Source organism: Ambystoma mexicanum, chromosome 5p (assembly GCF_040938575.1).
Source record: "Ambystoma mexicanum isolate Mex_15411 chromosome 5p, UKY_AmexF1_1, whole genome shotgun sequence".
In the NCBI taxonomy this organism is placed as follows: Eukaryota; Metazoa; Chordata; class Amphibia; order Caudata; family Ambystomatidae; genus Ambystoma; species Ambystoma mexicanum.
In genome coordinates, this window is record NC_090930.1 from 908,018,731 (window position 1) to 908,037,357 (window position 18,627).

Here is an 18,627-nt window from a genome sequence, read left to right on the forward strand (position 1 = left end):
CATCAAATTGATTAGACCTTCCAAATCTCCAGCTGGAGCATCTTTATTCTTTATCCCTAAAAAAGGGGGTCCAAGGAATTATGACCCTGCATTGACTACAGAGGCTTGAATAAAGTAAACATCAAGGATCGGTACCCCGTGCCGCTCATAATCGAAATAATAGAAGCCGTCCAAGGTTCTACAGTATTTACTAAATTAGACTTATGGAATGCCTACCACCTGCTTCGAATCAAGAAGCGTGACAAATGGAAGACGGCCTTCCGCACCCCTATTGGGCTTTTCGAATACCAAGTAATGCCCTTTGGGCTCTTAAATGCCCCATCCATATTTCAACGATTTATGGATCGTCTCTTCTCGGACTTGCTGTGTCAAACAACCATTGTCTACCTAGATGACATCTTGTTTTTTTCCCTGCACCCAAAGTGAACATGAGAAGCACGTCATGGAAGTCTTCCAGAAGTTACAAGATAATCCTCTCTCTGTAAAGCTGGACAAGTGTGTCTTTTCTGCTCCATCCATCGCGAACTTGGGCTTTATCCTTTCCAATGATGGCATCTTAATTGACCCTCAGAAGGTATCCTCTTTTCTTGAGTGGCCTTCCCCAAAGACGGTTAAAGAGGTTCAAAGGGTTCTCGGGCTCGCAAACTTCTACCGGAAAGTCATACCTGGATTTTCTCAGAAGGTTTTGCCAATCACGAATCTCCTCAAAAAGTGCCCAGATCCCTTCAGTTGGTTCCAGGACGCCAAAGACAGCTTTCATCACCTCAAGCAGTCCTTTTGTTCGGCGCCTATATTGTGCCAGCCAGACCAAAGTCTCCCATTCATCTTGGAAACAGATGCATCCTCTGCTGCAGTAGGTGCTTTACTGTTACAGAAGCATCAGGACAAGGAACATCCTATATCATATTATTCTAAAATGCTCAACGCTAGTCAAAAGAACTATTCTGTTATCGAACGGGAGCTTCTGGCCATGAAGCTGGCCTGTCGGGAATGGCGTCATCTACTCCAAGGAGGAGAACATCCTTTCACCATCCGTACGGATCATAAAAATCTACAAGTTCTGAGACAGTTTGAGTGTTATAACACCCGCCAGGCGAGATGGGCTCACTTCTTTGCGCAATTTGACTTCAACATCTCCTATATACCTGGAGCCCAAAACCGATTGGCCGACGCTCTCTCCCTGCGCAGTGACTACACCTCAGACACGGAACCGGTAAAGGAACTCATGTTTCCCCAGACCAAGAAGATATGTGTACTCTCCTCCTTTTTACAACAAGTCAGAGAAGCGTCTTGTGGGGCCTTTGAAGTAGAAGAACACCCCAAGAACACTCAATATAACATCAAGAATGGACTCTATTTAGTAGAAGGGAAATTGTACCTACCCACGCGATCTTTAAGAAAGATAGCATTTACCTGGTGTCACGATTCTAAGATCGCTGGACATAGAGGCCACAAAGGTATGCTGGATTTCCTCTAACGATACTTCTATTGGCCAGACATGAAGAAGGATACCTCCCAATATGTGCAGTCCTGTACTACTTGTCTTTGCAGTAAGAACCTCACTCAAAGAGCTTTGGGACTGTTGGAGCCTAGTTTATTACCATCAGGCCCCTGGAATACAATCTCCACTGATTTCATTGTTGACTTACCGGAATCTCAAGGGTGTACCTGCATAATGGTGACTGTAGACTCCTTTTCAAAGTTGGCTTAATTTTCCCCCTTGTCGGGGGTTCTCTCCACAACAGAGATGGCAGAAGTTTTCTTTAAAGATGGGTTCCGTCTCCATGGTATTCCTACCAAAATCATTTCCGACTGTGGTAGTCAATACACTTCTTGTTTCTGGAAGACTTTCTGCGAAAAGGTTGGGTATGGAAAGGGCTCAGTCATCGGGATTCCACCCCCAATCAAATGGGCAGACGGAGCGCCTCAATGGCACTCTTGAACAATATCTTTGTTGTTTCATCAACCTACAACAAGACAATTGGGTGGCATTTTTACCCACTGCTGAATTTTCTTATAATAACACCATTCACTCAGCGCTAGGGATACGTCAATTTTTCTGGACATATGGTTACCACCCAGGCTCCATTCTACCACTCCCTGGGTTGTCATCTAGAATTCCATCAATTGACTCTTCTCTAGCTCTCATTCAGGAAGCTCATGACAAGGCCAAGACAAGTCTCCAGGAGGCTGGTGACCGTAACAAGTTCCAGGCCGACAAACAACGCAGACCAGTCCCGTATTGGGAAGCTAGATCCAAGGTTATGCTCTCCACCAAACATTTACCCAGATGGGTACATCCCTCTAAGCTGTACCCTAGATATACTGGGCCTTATGAAATAACACATAAGATAAATCCTGTAGCTTTTCGACTTAAGCTTCCTGTTGGTTTACAACGGGTCCATCCTGTATTTCATTCATCACAGCTGCGGGCATTCCAGCCCGATAAATGGGCATACACCCCAAAAAAGGTCAAAATACATTTAGGCTCTGCAGGAGAAGAGTATGAAGTTGGCCAAATATGTGAATCTAGATATCATCGGGGAAGGCTGGAATACCTTGTACACTGGAAGGGTTATCCTTGGTCAGAAAACTCCTGGGAGCCTAAGTCCAATATTTACGCCCCTCTTTTGGTGTGTAAATTCCATCAGTGCCATCCTGGCAATCCAGGGGGGGTGCCTCAGGAGGGGGCATACTGTCATGCCCTGGGCAAAGTGGCGTGTTTGGGATCATTGGAAAGGGGGCCACCATTGAAGTTTCCATCACGCTTTCCCCTGCTTAACATTTGTCGGTCTAGTTCTCCTGTCTCGCTTCCGCCACCGGAAGCTTATTACCAGCCACTTCCAGGTGACGGATGCGTAGCAACTATCTAGGTTTTCTCCTGTGTTGTCCCGCTCCGTATCATTTCTACTTGCGGCTTACCTGTTGCTCCTCTGTCGCTTTCTTTGCTGCCTTTTCTCTCCTCTCCTCTCATCAATACGCCCCATGCTCCTACTCCCTCCTCTCGTCTGTTCTCCTAGTTTCCTGCTTCTGCTTTCTTTTCCGGCTTACAGTGTCGGGTTTGTCTCTCTCCCTCTCCATTCCCTCTCTGAGATTTTCCGGTGCCTATTGTCAGGTCTTTCCTGTTGCCACTCCTCAAGTCTTCTGCAAGCCACTGCTCACCATCTGATCCATTTTGTGATTGGTCCAGTCTCCTACTGCCACAACCATTCTTGGGGTTTTTTGTGCCTCTGGCTTCTTCCCCATTATCTGGAGGTCACGGAGGATGGCCACAGTCCCACCGACTTAGTGGCACTGTGGCGTCCTTCCGTGGCCGACCCTACCTTCACAACAACAAAAAAAGGAGAAGCCAGGTCTGAGAGGAAGAAAGAAACCAGATCCCAAATGGAACACTAAAGATGAGGGGGAAGGGGAAGGAGAGTAGACGGAGTCCTCATTGGAGGAAGAGGATATTTCAGACCTGTGTGACAGGTATAGACACATGGTTTCCAAAGTGGTACTTCTGTTTGGGTAGTATGTGTCTAGTAAATTGTTTTTCAAAATGTCTTGGCTGTTGGGATCATTTTTGGCTGTTGTTTCTATCGCGTCGTATGATTTGAGAACTCTTTCTAGATTTAGCAGGACCAAGACTTAGCCATACTATATTTTCAGATGTTCCATACAAAGCAGTACCGGTTAAACGATCTGCAGCTTCATAGTAGCCACATTCTCTGTGGGAGAGCATTTTTATGCCCAAGCTGTACAATTTCTGAGACAGTGTTTTGTCTGATGACAGGTCATTCCAGAGGTCTTAAAGCTCTGTTTTTTCTGCTTTGGTTAAGTAGGCTGTAACATATCGTGCAATTGCAGTGGAATTGTCTGCAATGTACTGCTCATCTATGTATGCATTCCATAATAGGGCAATGATTGCATTGCAATCATTGATATATTTTGCTTCTTCTGTTCTTTTTATGTAATATGTGTTTTTAGGTGATTTACCTTTAACACTATTTCTAACTGAAGACATGAAGTTGTTCACTTCACCTGTTTCTGTAACCGGTCTAGGGAAACCAAAGCAGCATTTGGTGTAGTATTTCTCTTTGTTTTAGTATTTGCAACAACAATATTTGCCACATTTGTGTCTTTGAAATTGTACAATTTATGCATGAAGATCACTATTTGTTGCTTCTGATGGAATTTCTCAAGTGACATTTTTCGATAAACTGTAAAACAGTGCCATCACTGTCTTGATCAAATTTAGGAGCATCTTTAATCCATAAAAGCATGTGGATATGTGCTGGTCCTCTGGCTCGGTATTCTTTTCTCCAAAAGAAATGTTGCACTTCTACGAGGGGAGGAACAGTTTTATTACAAATAAAGTGTAGCATAACAATGAAGCGACGATGGAAATATCTTGAAACATTGACAGGCTCTAGAGAGCAAAGTTCTCCAGGTGTTAGTATATCTATATATTTTTTTTGTTTTTGTTTGATATGCATAGGAAATCATGTAAATCTTCCCATGCTTATTCTGCACAACTTAATGTAACAAACCAAGTGGATGGGCCAAGGTTTCTTATCATACAAAGTACATCTCCATGACATCGGATCCAGTACTTTTTATTACCAAACATGTTTGCTAACAGATTTGTAATGCTGGATTCTAAAACCTCATCTTTTTCTTGTACTTTTTGTAGTAATTGCATATCTGACATATTTTGAAAGTGGGTTCCTGATTTTAATGTGTGTGCAACTCTGTAACATATAGTTGCTAGTTCACTTTCAAAGAGTAGGTGGAATATGTATTCCACATTGTGTCCAAATCTGGGATCTTCAGAATACATTTGTAACGAGCGGTATTCTGATGTTGTTATCTGAATAGGTCTATCATCGTACCTTCGTCCTTTGCCAGTAGGAAAGAGTAGAGGAAAGCATGTGCTTCTATACTTTTTTCTCATATGCCGATTGTTGATCTTTTGGTTTGTCGCATTTGGTACGTTTCTAGTGCATCATCTATGGTGTCATCAGAGTGTAATGGATGAATTGTATAATGGTCTAAAATATTGGATACTGTAGCAGGATCTAAAAGTTCAAATTGACCAGTTTCTGGTGACTCTTGAATTATTTCAGTTGTTTCCATTAAGTTTTCTTCAATATTCTTTCTTTGTAGTATTCATTATTGTCTTTTAGATATTGCAAGGCTTGTCTAACTTTATGTAAGTCTACGAGTTGTTGCCAAATTTCTTTGTCTTTTGTAGGTACACCATTTACTAAGACAAATGAAGATTTCTCTATTGGACGTTGCACTCCAAGAGTGTGCACATTTTCTTTTAGATCTAATAGTAAATAAACTACTCTGCCACGAATGCCTTTCACCAATTCAGAGGAAGGTAATTTTGCTGTTTTTGGTTGAAGGCATATTATTGCTTGAAATGGGTGCACTGTTTGAATTATGATGCTCTCATATACATTGAGTTGTTGATTGTTGTCAAGTTTTGTAGTGCAGTAACTGTAACTGCAAAGTATTAAGGGGTCAGTTGTTTCATATTTGTTTTCTGCTATAAGGTAGAGAGCTAATTCAAACCATTTGGAATCTTCATTGTTTTCTATTTTGTATGTTACGTCTAAAGTTTTTGTGTTACTTTTATAAAAAGTTCTGCGGCAACACACACACACACACACACACGGTTTGGTACTTCAGCGGATGCACTTTTAAATGTTAGTATTTCTTTTTTGTATGTGTGTAGTAGAAGATTGCCATCTGTACCATCTGTACAATTGTTGCTAGTCTGTTGTAAAGCTACTGTATTTTGTAAGTGCCTTCCACTTCCAAAATATTTTTTCCAGTAGGTCTTTGGCTATACCATGTAGAAGATTGTTATTTAAATTGGCTGGTGCTAAAGCAGGACTTTTAGCATAGTACAGTTTATAAACTAGATTTCTTATAGTTGAATGATGTGTTGATATCATTTTGATATGATGGAAGGTGCTTTTGCAAATAGGTCCTGAAATGCAGGCCAATGAATTTCCTTGTAGTCCTGTGTATTTGCGCACTGGACAGGTATCCATATTTTGCAGCAGTTTCATTTTGATTTTGTCTTTGCCTTTCACATATTGATTCAGGAACTGGTCTAACGATTTGAAAGATTTTTTGGCAATGTTACACATTGATGTGCATGGACATTTGTACACTGGACATTCTGGTTCAATCGAATGGAGAGTTGATACTGAGTTTTCAGGGGATATTTTTGTAAGCAGTATTTCTTGTTGCATTATGGTATTAAGTTTTTCATAACCTCGCACACTGCTATGTATGGCATTTGTGTTCGATTTTGTTTGTATGCTTCTTCACTAAAATATGGTTCTGTGTACGTGGCGTGACTCCATTCACCTCCACAGATATTTTAAAAGTTATTTTTGTTGATATTCCGTTTATTGCGAAGTCTTTTTTTGTAATTTAGTAGTTAGTTTTGTTAGTGGTTTCATTCTGTTTAATACTAAAATATATAACTTTTTTTTTAGAAGGATTGCACTGTCTATCAAAGCTTCTAAGATTAATTTTCTACGGTAGGTTTTAAAGGTTGTGCATGATTTGTCTCCAGTTTTTATAAAATTCTGAAGGACTCTGTGGCGGAACATTTTTGCTAAAATACTTTTTTGTTATGGTTACTTGCCACTATAACAAGATTTAAAGGAGCAGTTTTAGTAGCAGTGGTAGCTGCATTCTTGTTAATCATTTTCTGTTTTTTTACATTTTGATAGAAGAGGCAACGTTTCTGTACTGGAAGATTGTTTTGTTTTTCTAAATGACTATTAGCTGTTTCGTTTGAACTTTTTTGACAAACTCTGCTAGAGATGGATGCTTATTTTGGACACTTATTTTCATTTGCTCTATTTCTGAGTTGCTTTCTACGGACTTGCTTTCAGGTACTATTGAAATAAAAAAAAGACGGTATGGGTTGGGCTGTTGTGCAATGTAATGTGTGCTGTATGCATGAGTGTTTGAGTATCATGGCAAAGATGCATGTGGTGGTGTGTGATTGTGCATTGGGCAGCTACAATTAGTTGGGAAGGCGATTCTTCTATTTGTGTGTTACTATACTGCGGTTCAGATGACAGTAGTAAGTGAGCTAGTGGTGAGGAGAATTACTAATAGTAAACCTAATGGTATACAATTAAAACAGTTCTTTGTTTTGTAATATTGTAGACAAATTACATGAATCAACCGCACAGTGTGAGTAACAGTAAGAATATTAAAGGTAGTATTGTACTTACTCTTTTTTTGCTTAATGAGCTTGTTTCTTTGGAATTGTTGTTTGTAGTTCAGATGCTGCTGTTTTCCAGGAGAGTGGTCTTCACTGCAATTGTAAAAGAAAGAAATTAGTAATTCTGTGTGTTTATAGCACTGATGTTAATTGAGACGTTGATTTTTATGTTTTTGTAGTAGTATTCTTGTTTGATATCTGAACATAGTGTATGCATGCAGTTTCATTTGACTATGTGCCGCCTTTATATTGTATTAACAACATTTTCGTTCAACATGCTTTGCAAATGAGTAGAATATTAACTGTATGAAACTCACTTGGTTTTTTTTAAAGCTGTGCTATAGGATGTTAGGAGAAAGAAGACATAATGATATACTTATTTTGCAATTTTTATAAGGTAAATGGCATAAATTGTATAGAAAAGCATGGAATGTATGCATTTGTCAAGGTGTGGTTAATAAAGCAGAAGGATGTAATTTACAGGTAGTGGTGTTATTGTAGCTGGGAGCTTTTCAATGATAGTATCTATATGTGTGAGTGTATGAAGATGCATGACCTTTTACTGGCTTTGTGTAATGTAATAATACACTACTAAGTGTTTTTCCACAATTATATTGTTATTTCTCCCATCTTCTAATATTATAATATTTTAGATAGGTGTTTGTGTAAAGTAAATTTAGATAGACAGGTTTGGAAGTGACAGTTGATTATAGCAGATGGGGAAAATGACAGTAAATTCATGCTATAGGTTATACAGGTTGAGTGACAGTTACTCTGTTTATATGCATTTATAAGAGTTGTACATTTACCGTGCAGAAAATATGCCTACCTGTAGTTTGTATTCATGCATGTGGATAAGCATGCAACTGCAAGTAGAAATCCTGGAGACTTGTAGAGTAGTTTTTGTACTAGGTGCTTTCCAGTGATCTGAGACTTGTACTCAGAGTGAACAACAGTACACTTGAAGTGCTGAACTCTGATGATGGAGTTAGATATAGAGGTCTTGGATGTGATTGGTGGATGGCTGTGTGACTGCTTAGCTGTATCCAATGAGGGAATGGCACAGAGAGTGAAGTAGAAATGGTAGAGGGCTGTCCAAGTTACGATATGTCAGCGGACATGGCGGTAGTCCGCGGACATCGCATATTACATACAGAGATTCTGGGGTGAAGAGGCATGCAAATGAGAATGAACAGAGTAAGGGATTGGTCAGTAAAGTTTACTGGGTGTGTTGTGTAAGGAGATAGTTTGTCAGAAAGTCTTTTTCCTGAGAGAAGAACAGTTAGCTATGGCTGTGTGTTTCAGAAAACAGATTGTGTGGATTTTGGGAAACTCATGGATACATTGGTTGGAGGTGCATGCAGAATGCTGCGGATTAGCTGCAGATCTTGGACTCCCTCATGTGGAAGTGCACTGGCATGGAGTGCGTGGAATGAAGTGGTTGGACTTGGTACCTCGATGTGCTAGTTTGGAGAGAGCTTCATCCAGACATAATTATAATTAATTGTGGAGGGAACAGTTTAGGACATGTGCCAGGAATTTCTTTGCAATTTGCGATGAAAGAAGGACTTGGGAAGGTCATGGACATGTTTCCAAATTCCCAAGTAATTTTTTCTCATATTGCACAGAGACAAATGTGGCTACGTTCTTCATTTGGTCCACAAATGGAGAAAGCGAGGCAGAAAGTTAATCAGGCTGTTTGTGCATTTCTAAGAGATGTTGGCATGTCCTCTTTCCACAATGAAAATATGTTTCGTAGCACATACATTTTTTGCACAGATGGAGTTCATCTTACTTATGCTGGTAATCAGATTTCTCTGAGAAATGTACAAAATGCATTGCAACCTTTTGTGGAATTACAGCCATCCATTTTGTAGTAGGTGTTGACTATTTTCAAGTTTTTCAAACACAAGAAAACACCACCAAAAGGCTCCTTTCAGAGCTACCACTTCCTCCCAGAGAAAAGTGCAATGGTTTTGATAGGGCAGCACCCCAAAATTTTAGATGTCCGCAAACTGTCTGCGGACTTCTAAAAAATGGACAGGGCCCTGCTCCATTTATTTGTCACTTCTATTTTTAGACTGTGAAAGGCGGCTATGAAAAGAGCCTTTTTTGGGGGGATTTTTGTTGTTTTATATTTTTTTTTACTCTGCACACGACACACTAAGAGAGGAGGGGAAAGGAGGGTAAGAGGGGACACCAACCACAGGGATAAGAAAGGGCAGGTGGAGAGAGGAAGATGTATGGTGGGCCTTACTTAGGTAGGTAGCAGGTCTTCTTGTGCTCCTTGAGCGCAGTCTCGAAAGCACTTCGAAGTCTCTCCCCCCTGAAGAGTACTGCGTCGCAGTACATACACAAAACTTTGACCCTCAAAAGGTAAGGGTCATCAGCATCATGGATGGCCTCTGAGGCAGCTGGAGGGATGTGCTGTCCAACAGGAGTGTCTCTTGTGACAGGAGAGGAAACAGGATGTGGTAGAGGAACGCGACCTACTGTGTTGATCACAAGGTACAACCTTGCGGATGGCCCCACCGTGGAACGACCTTCAGTGTCGCTTCATAGATGTCGTACCAAAGCTGTACGAACCTGGCCTCCCACGACACAGCACCATTTTGCACTGGTTGCAGGTGACCTTGTTCGCACGTGCTTTTGGTACGTCACCATGAATGGTAAATAACCACCACACCCAAGAGTCACGGCGAGTGCTGGTAGTAGGGACTTCCACTACCTCATCCTCTTCATCCTCTTCTACATCTTCATGCCTGTTCCCCTCTTCAGGCCCTTGGGGAGGTGGTGTTGAAAGGGGTGGGGGTGGTGCTGAGGCAGATGTAGCACCAGGTGGAAGTACAGCAGCCATGGATGCCATCTGGTTTGAAGATGCAACAGCAAAGGCAGCAAAAGCAGGTCAATCTTCAATAGTAGAAAGACAGAATGAAGATGAGCTCTGGGGTGTGTCCTTTTATAGGGGTGCAGGTGCGCGCTCTGCGAACACCCGCGCTGTCCGCGGACAGATCGAACACCCCAAAAAGGCTCAAAAAGTTCAAAAAAGTATGTAAAAAGTCAGGGTCATTGTCTGGGACATGTGCTATCGTGAAATTATACTATAAAATACTTTGTATTGCCTGAAAAAGTACTTTTAAAATGTTCAGTGACCCGGATAGTGTCCGCAATTCAGGACACACGCTCAGCATGGGTGCGGTCACATGATGACGTCGTGAACACGTCCGCGAAGGAAACAGGTGTCCGCAGGACACCAAATGTACAGGAACGGCTGTGCCCATGTGAGCAGGTGTTCTACGGACATTGTTCGGGTCCTGAAACTAATTAAAAGTGCGACACAAGTGAGATGGACAGGTACGGACTGGCACGATGTTCGTAGGATTTATGGGTGTGGTGCGCATGTGCATAGGTGTTCTAGAGGCAGTACGGACAGGCATACTGTCCTTAGAACACCCCCATTTTAGTTAATTACGTACAACCCGGATACCGCTCATGTTCTGAGAACAGTTTCAACTTGCCTGCGGACATTACAGACAGGCATAGTGTCCTTAGGACACCTCTAGTTTGGTTAATTGCAGACATTCGACACCGAATGAGTTCTAAGAACATTTTCAACTTGCCTGTGGACAGTACGGACAGGAATAGTGTCCTTAAGACACCTCCATTTTGGTTAATTACGGACAACCCTGACACCATGCTTGTTCTTAGAACAGTTTTAACTTGGCTGCGGACATTATGGACAGGTTTATGGCACCCCCATTTTGGTTAATTATGGACATTCCGGTCACCCGCGCTGTCCGCGGACATCTTAACTGCCTTTTAAAAAAAAAATAAGAGACAAAGGACTGAATTAAAACACATAATTTTTTTTATTATATACAGATATAAAATGTATGCAAGAGAGGGGGAAGCAGACACTGACACAAACACAGGCAAATTGGGGGTTTGGAGAGGATGGATGAGAGGAGATGAAGGGATGGAAGTCTCATTGAAACGTTTTTCTTGGTGGGGACGGTTTGGGGATAGTTGACTGGGACATGGAGAGGGGGAACAGGTACATGTGGGACAATGATATTTAATTTTTCTTTTATGTGGTCCTCCACAAAATGTTTCAAAAGATTGAAATTTCCATTAGCATGTCCATTTTTTCTTCCATGCGCTGCATGTTCTAATGTGTCTTTAGGTGTATTATTCTCAATGTTTGTATGGTCTGTTAAAAAAAATGAAAATGTTAAGTACACATAAAGTTATGATTATTAATTTGGTTATATAGAGAAGTGTCTACCATTAGTATCACTATCTTCAGTCATTTCCTCATGTGGAAACTTTTCCTCGAGCCATTCCAATGTGCTGGCTATTTCTGTGTAAAAAAAAATAATATATATATATTACTTTTAGTGTACCTAATACAGAATGTTTAGAAATATATAAGAAAAATGAAGTTGACTTACTAGCTTCTGGTAAGTTGTGTTCTTACTGTTCCGTAGGTCTGCTGTTGCTTCTAGCTGTGCAGTTTTCTGTGAGGTAATTATGTTGAAAGCATATCTTTTTTGTTTTGGTATAATCCATTGTAGTACATATGGTATTTAAATGGATTGTTGATGTGTTACATATATAGGTTCCACTTCTTATTTATTATTAGATATAATGTGTTTATATGCTGCTTTTTGAACTTGTGCAGTGTTTATATGACTTGATAGAACAATTTAAAATACTCCGAGTTTTTTGGGTAGTGTTGATGTTGTCCGCATCCGTCCGCAGACATCAAAATCACTAGCTGGAGGTTCAGTATGTTCTATGTTACGTGTATATAAAGTCAGGGAATCCTAAGTAAACATCTATCAAATTCTGAATATGAATATGTATATTCAATAAAATAAAATTTGAAAAAGGAAGGTTATGGATAAGTTACGCTACTAAAAATTCAATAAAAAAACTTTGTTAAAGGGACATTATGGTTCAAAATAAAACCAAAAAAAACCTGAAATTCGCTAGTTATGGTAAACTAAGCAATCATAACTCGCACCACCACCGTGCATTGCTAAGACTAACACCCAGGACATCAAAGATGATATCACAAATGTCATTGATGACATCACATGTCTGGCTCCCTCTTTTTTCCTTTAGTGATATATCTTGACCAGTAATAGTTAGGAACAAAAAAAATCAAAAAGTACTATATTAGTAGACTTATACTTCAAAAATGTTCTTACAATAATTCACTTAGGGTCGACTCACATCATATGAAACATATACATAGGGAGAATACACACTTGAAAGATAGCAATGCTTTCTGTGTATGAAGACAATCAGTAAGATTATCAACACTTTCTTATTATTCTGCTGTTTTTGCACTTCTAAGACTAACACCCAGGACATCAAAGATGACATCACAAATGTCATTGATGATATCACTGATGGGTGTTAGTCGCAGCAATGCACATTAGTGGCGCGAGTTATGGGTGCTTAGCTTACCATAACTAGCGAATTTCAGGGGTTTTTCGGTTTCATTTTGAACCATAACGTCCCTTTAACAAAGTTTTTTTACTGAATTTCATAGGTTTTTAGTAGCGCAATTTACCATAACATCCCTTTAACAAAGTTTTTTTACTGAATATATAAATATATACACATATACACATGTAAAATAAAAAAATAATTCCCAATTCAAATTGAACTTGGTTAGTACTTTGGGAATATAGGATAGAAATGCCACAAGAAACAATTTGTCAGCATCGAAATCTGTGATCTTGCCCCTCCCAGAATATATCCTGCAACCCGCTCACACTCTAGGCAGAATTAACACTCTTCCAGTCTAGGAGGCAAATATCGCAGAAAGCCAGAGACTTTAAGTAGTTTCATCATTAGATAATCGGAACCAAATTCAAGTCCCACTAAGATGGAGGGGTAGTGCCCAGGAGATACTGATGAATAATCCCATCAAAGTGACACGCAATGACTTTGCTCTGAAGAAGAAAATGGAGGCTTGGCCCTAAGCAAGCTAGCTTTAGCAGCCAAAAGTTGTTTACAAGAGTCAATGTTGATACTTGTACTGGCCGAATGAGAGTTGAATGACAAACCATTGCCAATTACGCAGTCAAAGTGTCAATGCAGTTATACAGAGCCTAAAAGCGCAAGCATATTCATTTTCTAGTGTACTGGTTCTTAGTTGGTTCCTTCCTGGCTGCACAATCTGAATGTAGGGTCCCAAAATCCTGTCATAAGCATACATTATCTCCTCAGAAAGTAGGCTTTCAAGTACTGAAACAGTTGTAGAATCAACCCTTTCTCTTGAGACGATGGCTTGCTGGATCTTTTCTTGAGGAACACCCACTTGTTTGATAGCAGTAGATCCGAGCACCAGACCTGACTAAGACAGTTCTGAGCAATCAAAAAGAAGGTCATGTTCACGCTGTGCCTGAACATCTGAAGGAACTTGTGAACCACAGCCGTCAGAGTGAAAGGATAGAGAAACTATTATGACAACTTGAGTATAAAAGACTTGGAAGACAAGGACTGTGCGCAGGCCTGTGCAGTGCAAGATCAGATGTACTACAAAGAACCCAGAACGTTCGTCTCCCAGGAACGTCTGGCAGAGGCGGCACATACTTTTTCCAGAAGTTGGGGAACCAAATGGAGGATGTGTCTGGTGATGGTGGCATACTGAAGGAAATTGGCTGTGCTGGCAGTGGGGATCTGGTGCCTTCTGATGCTTCTGTTTTGGTAAAATACTCTGCCTACCTGGAATATGCTGATCAACCTTTTGACACAAACCCTTATCGACGAAACCACAGACTGATGAAGTTAGGCACAGATATCACTAGACGGCATGGAGGTTGCTCTGTTGACCATGCAGAAGGGAGAGTTCTTAAGGTACCTCTTCAACCCAGCATATGCCTATGGTTCATTGGGATGCCCTCCACTCATTCCACAAAACACCACTATACTGTTTGAATGGGAGCTTCTGGATTTCCTAGACACTGCTCTCGCCCATGACTTTTTTGCTCTCTCGCCAAACCAGCAAAGTATGTTCCCCCTGGAGAAGGTGCTCAAAGTTGCCAATATAGAGCGGGAGTTTGGAAATCATCTCTTTCAGCAGAATCGCTTCTGTGATGCTAAGGACTGTTACAAGTGGGCTTCCTCAATCCTAGGCCGCTGTTCTGTAGAGGAGCATGAACAAAATCTGATTGGGAGTACTCGGCTGCTGGTGTTTCTGAACTATCTCTGACTTAGATAAAGCTGGAGCGTCCAGCTCGAGCCATTGTGTATGATGAAAAGGCCCAGGAACTTGACCAGAGCCACCCCAAAGCCCTATTCAGATCTGGGCAGGCTTGTTTAGCACTGACAGAGTATGAGCGAGCTCAGGATTTCTTAATTAGAGGTCAGCCTTTCAATAAGGACATTAATAATGAGTTTAAAAATCTGGATAGCTGTTACCAGGATTACATGGAGAAGCAGTAGGAAATGTGCTGCTGGATGTTTACCCCTCTGAACCCAGCACAGATTGAGGACTAAGCACCTTCAGAATGTGTTTTCCCTGCCCTAGGAAATAGATGTGGTTGTTTCTTTGTAGGAGGTGTTACCTCCTCTCTGGCTATTAAGGAGACAGCCAAATGATGGAGGATCATATATCCTTAGATTTCTCCTGTTTTAACTTGACAGACATTGATGTTCCATGGAAACTTCAAGCTTGCTCCTCTTGTGATGCATCTTCTATCTCAAGGCATTTTTGCTCCCATGGTTAAAATCACTCCTGTACTGAGAGGCAGTGTCCCTAAACTCTTACGTTGACTCCCCGGCCGTCAAAAAAAATAAAGTTTGAAACTAGACATTTCAGTTGATGCCACTGAAGACTGTTTAATGTTCCATGTTTGGTGCACAAGTTAATTTGCGTTATTCTCTCAAAATGTTGATAGTTTACGTTTTGCAACAATTTAATGAAGATTAAAATACATAGTAGATAATTTATAAAAAATTTAAAAATACTTGGAGGACTAGAGCTGGGTCTCGTCTGGTATGAGCTTTCTTCTCTACCCCGTACCAAAGGTTTGGCATCAATATATTTCTTGAGCCATCTACTTGCTTCTCACGTATATATATGGCTCTCAAGTGCAATTTGGCAATCTGAATCAATTTTTCGGGGATTGGCTCATGCATTTACCAGACATCTTTCTGTAGATTTGGGGGTAAAGAATCAATGATGTCTTTCAGGAATAATGTTTGCTTTACTTCCAAAAATGTTGTATCAGATACCATTTAGTTAATAGATCTCTTGCTCAATGTGATAGTTGACATGGTCATTACCCCCATCTCAGAAGGAGATGTTGGAATCATATCCATTGATACCCATGGTCTTGACCTTGTTTCTTCAGTATCCCTTGCTTCAATTTGTCATATGGTGTTCTTCCACCCAGACTAAGGATTTGCAAGGCTTGTTGGGCTTGCCCTCAAGTAATGGACCAATTTAATTAGCCCATTGTTCCTGGTGCCAACCATCAGTTTCCACAACTCTCTCAGTTAAAGGATAAAGCTGGGTCCTCCCCTTTACTCAATTATTGATATATGCAAGGTGGGACTCTCAGTCTCGCTCTTCACTCTTCCATGACACCCTGCAGAGAGGTAAAAGACTCTTGTTGTTGATGACTGATGATTACCTGGCCCTCAACTCAGGCTCTTAGTAGGTCATTCACAGGATCTGAGGATGAAACCACATTGCAAATAATTGGGCTTCTAGAGGCTACTGTGAGCTTCATGATCTTGCTGACTTCCTCAGAGGAAGAGCGTTATATCCACTGCTGGAATAATAGTACAGTTTCCATACGGCCTAACCCGCTTCCACTGGGCTATGCTCATTTTCGCCGTCAAGGTTTCTCCTGGGCTTCCCATATTTTGCCTAAATGGGGCTTCTTGGTTTCAGTCTCCAGGATGCTGATTGTCTCAGGAAAACTGGTTGTTGTAGCAGAACGATCTAGATCTATTGACAACGAGGCGAGATATGATGCCTCTCACCCTGGATCAAGGCTTAGGAACTGTTCCAACTCCACTACCATCTCCCAGGGCTCTCTGAACTAGGCTTGGCACTGAAGATTATTCAAGAATGCCTAGCTTCAAAAATCTCAACTGTCATTGGTAGAAGTGTATCAAACAAATGTAGTGGAACTATGACCTGAGTGGGGGAAACATGCAGTACATTTTTCAAGGATTGCAGCCATGATGCTTAACAGCCAATTGAGTTGAAACAGATTTCAATGTAGCTATAACTGCTATTCACTGGTAACATAGGGAAATATGATTTAACTTCACAAACAACAGTTGCATCATGGAGAAAATGGTTGCAAAAAGTGATGTATCTGTTAACATTAAAAAATAAAAGTAGTGGTCCTCTGCTCCTGACCGTTCCTGCTCACTTCGACCAGTGTCATCTGTTTTCTTTTGATGGGGCTAGACCACTGTGTCAGGGTCTAAATATCCCACTCGGACACCACCTATCACAGATGGCACAATCATTCCAATTTAGAAACAGTGTTTTATTAAAGCTGGTGTGGACCTTGGGGGAGTCTGGGTCTCTCTCTCTCTCTCTCCCTCTCTCGCTCCCTCTCTCGCTCCCCCTCTCTCTCCCCCTCTCTCCCTCCCCCTCTCTCTCTCCCCCTCTCTCTCCTCCTGTCTCTCTCTCTTCTTCTCTCCCTCTCCCCCTCTCTCCCTCCCCCTCTCGCTCCTCCCTCCCTCCCTCCCCGAAATCTGAATCCCCTGGTTAGTGCTACTGTGTGTTGACCCCAACTGTCTAAAATCTGGCATGCAATAGATGGGATTATCTCAATGCTGGCTCTCTTAATTCGCCCAGGGGCTATCCAATGGAAGTTGGAAAAAGCATTGCACCCACTCTTTAAGATTTGAGGTTATCTTCCACACTCACATCCTTCTTTCTCTTCTCTGTTCTATCTATGCACTCCCCTCCTCCCACCTTTACTCTTCCTCGTCTCTTTAATCTCTCACAGTCTACAGCTCACCACCAACGTTTAATTTAACTACGTTGTCCTCCATACTACAATCATTTCCTTCACCACACCACTACTACCTCCTCCACACTACACCTTCCTGCACACTACTACCTCTGTCTCATCCATAATACTTCACTCCCCTTCACACTACTACTACTCCCTCCAAACCATGCTCACCACATAAACAAGCAGTCTGCAGAACCACTTTCACTACTAAGCCAATTGCTCACCTGCTTGAAAAGTCTTCTCCACAATCTGCAGCTTCTTCCTTCCTCCAGCTGGTCTATTGTTCATCCTCCTCCTCTGAAATCACCCGATAAAACTCACCCTGCATGTTTCCTTCTTCCCTCTTCCTGCTTATATTCCCCTTCTTGCCCAGGTTTGGGAAACTCTCCCTGGCCAATCTGCTCCAGTCTTCCCCGCCTGGGGCATGTATGTGTTATGAAAAGTAAAAAGAAGGGGGTAAAACCTGGCCCACACTTGCTGCACACATGCTTGCCACGTGCCGATGATAGCAGCTTATGTAGTCCAATATTCATGTTTGTATTTTGGGACCTGTTCCCAGGGGGTCTTGAGGTATGCCGATTGGGGCAGGGTGGTGTCTTCTTCCCCTTTTTGTGCTTGGTGGCCTAGGGGACCTGCAGCAGATTGTACAAGATCCTTTCCCCTGCTCAGGAGCTTTGTGGCATAACCCCATACAGAGGCTGATGGCCCGGGAAGGCCTATGCTCATGTTCATATTCCAGGACCCTGTTCTGTGTAATCACCAGGTAATTCTTTAAAGGGAAGGTGGGTACTTCTCCCTTTGAAGTCACCAGTGGTCTAGTGGGCCTGTGCGAGTCTGCCTGCTGGTCGCCACAGCTCTGTGCAGTCTGCAATGGAGCCCCATAACAAAACAGACTCTCTTCCTCTCAGTTATCTGTACTGGCATCTTTTCAGTGATCAGAAACTATTTCTCTGGTTGCTGAGTTATCTGACCTTCAGCTGTGGCAGCTCTGAAAATAGGAAGACTGGAAAGTACACTGTAGCAGAGGTGAGACTGGAGATAAGGTTCTACAAACATATATGCTAGTAATATGGGGGAGGGGGTCAGGACTTGGTGCCCTTTCTGGTGCCACAGCATTTTCGTTTTGGGTTGACTCTGGATCTACCTTACCTGTCCAGTCCCCTAGTTGTCTCCTCTTGACAATACCTTTGTACTGGCCATGTCACAAAGCTCCAACCTAAAGCCAGACATACCATAATGCACAAAGGGTGAACAGGTGCCCTGAACTCGTTTACATACAGTATTGCTGTGTTTTGTTCTTTGAATCTGAACATCTTTCCATGATAGAATGAGAGGAAAGACTTTTATGTCCAAGAGAATGCCGTTCAGTTCCTGTAGATT

At 41.7% G+C, this 18,627-nt stretch overlaps 1 pseudogene; it reads left to right on the forward strand.

Annotated features, from left to right (window-relative positions):
* The first annotated feature begins 442 nt into the window (after positions 1–442).
* LOC138480599 (inactive peptidyl-prolyl cis-trans isomerase FKBP6-like) lies at positions 443–14,758 on the forward strand (annotated as a pseudogene).
* The last annotated feature ends 3,869 nt before the right edge of the window (positions 14,759–18,627 follow it).